The sequence below is a fragment of the Silene latifolia genome, chromosome X (assembly GCF_048544455.1).
Source record: "Silene latifolia isolate original U9 population chromosome X, ASM4854445v1, whole genome shotgun sequence".
NCBI classification, from domain to species: domain Eukaryota; kingdom Viridiplantae; phylum Streptophyta; class Magnoliopsida; order Caryophyllales; family Caryophyllaceae; genus Silene; species Silene latifolia.
In genome coordinates, this window is record NC_133537.1 from 84,526,298 (window position 1) to 84,528,780 (window position 2,483).

Genomic DNA, 2,483 nt, shown 5'->3' on the forward strand with positions numbered 1-2,483 from the left:
CGTAGTTGACAAAGCCAAAGTTGAGGTGATAGAGAAACTCCCACCTCCCGTGAATGTTAGAGAGGTGCGTAGCTTTCTCGGTCACGCGGGTTTCTATCGCCGTTTTATAAAAGATTTTTCCAAAATCGCGAAACCCCTTACTCAACTTTTGCTTAAGGATGCCCAATTTCAATTCACTAATGAGTGTGTTGAAGCCTTTGATAAAATCAAGGAAGTACTAATCTCGACACCAATCATCCAACCACCAAATTGGGAACTACCATTTGAGATCATGTGCGACGTGAGTAACTACGCCGTTGGAGCGGTTCTTGGCCAACGGGTAGGGAAGGCTTTGCATGCTATATATTACATAAACAAGACTCTTGATGCCGCCCAAGTGAACTATGACACTACCGAGAAGGAAGTTCTTGCCATTGTCTATGCTCTAGACAAATTCCGTTCCTATTTGCTTGGATCAAAAGTGATTGTTTTCTCGGATCACCGTGCTCTTAGACATCTCTTGATAAAGAAAGAAGCAAAATCAAGATTGTTGAGGTGGATTTTGCTACTTCAAGAATTTGATTTGGAGAAAAGAGATAAGAAGGGAGCCGAGAATGTAGTAGTGGATCACTTGTCAAGAATTCGATTTTATGTTGAAGAAGGAGAGACACCAATCAATGACTCTTTCCCCGATGATATCTTGATGGCCACCCACTCACAAATCGAGAAGCACACAACACCATGGTTCGCCGACTATGCTAATTACATTGTGGGAGGAGTTCTTCCCCCAAACTTAAACTACAATCAAAGGAAGAGATTCTTATTTGAAGTAAAGAGATACTTTTGGGACGATCCCAATCTTTACAAGGAATGTAGTGATGGACTTTACCGAACATGGATACCTCAATGGGAAGTTCAAGGTGTTTTAGAGGGATGCCATTCATCACCATATGGAGGACATCATGGAGCACGAAGAACAATTGCTAAAGTCCTTCAATCGGGCTTCTTTTGGCCTACCATGTTTGAAGATGCTAGGGAATTTATTCTCCATTGCGATCCTTGCCAAAGAACCGGGAACATTTCTTGGAGAAATGAGATGCCACAATGAGGAATATTGGAGGTAAAAATTTTTGATGTATAGGGAATTGACTACCAAGGACCATTTGTATCATCTCAAGGAAACAAGTACATTCTTGTAGCCATCGATTATGTATCAAAGTGGGTAGAAGCAATTGCTACCCCAACCGACGATGCCAAAACGGTTACTAAACTTCTCAAGAAAGTAATCTTTCCCAGATTCGGAGTCCCTAGCGCAATCATTAGTGATGGAGGGACACATTTCCATGAAAAGAAGCTCACATCTCTTCTGACAAAGTATGGTGTTCAACATAGAACCGGCTTGGGATATCACCCTCAAACAAGCGGTCAAGTTGAAGTTTCGAATAGAAAGATCAAGCAAACTCTTGAGAAGGTTGTTAACAAGACTCGTAAGGATTGGAGCATGAAGCTTCATGACTTTCTTTGGGCTTATAGGACGGCCTATAAGACTCCCATAGGAGCCTCTCCTTACAATCTAGTCTATGGAAAGGAGTGCCATTTGCCAATCGAATTGGAGTACAAAGCCTTTTGGGCAATCAAAGCTCTCAACCTTGATCTCAAGTTAAGTGGTCAAAAGAGGATATTGCAAATTCAAGAGTTGGAAGAATTCCGACTACAATCCTATAAAATTGCAAAAATCTACAAGGAAAGAACCAAATTGCTTCATGACAAGAGGATTCGGCAAAAAGCCTTGCACAAGGGAGACAAAGTCCTTCTATTTAACTCTCGATATCGACTTTTTCCCGGGAAGTTAAACTCAAGATGGATGGGTCCCTATGTGATCACTGAGGTAGGAAAATATGGAGATTTTGAAATAAAGTCGGAGGATAGAAACAAGTTCAAGGTCAACGGTCAAAGATTGAAGTCGTATTATGAAGGAACATTCACCGGAGAAGTAGAGGTCATCCGCCTCGAACCTCTCCTGCCATGATAAGACCAACAAATGAGAGAGTTTGGTGGAGTCCTCTCCAAACCACCACTTGTACATATACTAACCTTTCTTACTTGTATTGTTCATTGTATTTGCACTTTACTTCTTTAAAAGCATGATTTTGACATGAGAGTTGGTGAGGGAGTGTTACTAATCTTGCTTGATAAATAAAGGATGTAACGATTCAAGTGTGGGGAAGCACCCTTGTCAATAAATGATAGAGAAAGAAGAACAAAAAGAAGGGATCCCCACGGGCAGACCTGAGCCCGTGGGAGCTAAAGATGATTCAGGCGTCCCCAGTATCAATTCGGGCGTCCCAAAGGAGGATACGAGCGTCCTGGCCTTAGGACGCGGGTCCTGGGAAGGTTTGAATTGAAGAAAGTGTTCTGTAAGATAATCTGCGCAGATCAGACTCAGGCCGCACGTCCTGGCAAGCTTCAAGCTCATGAGTTCACGCTGTTTGAAAATCTGCACG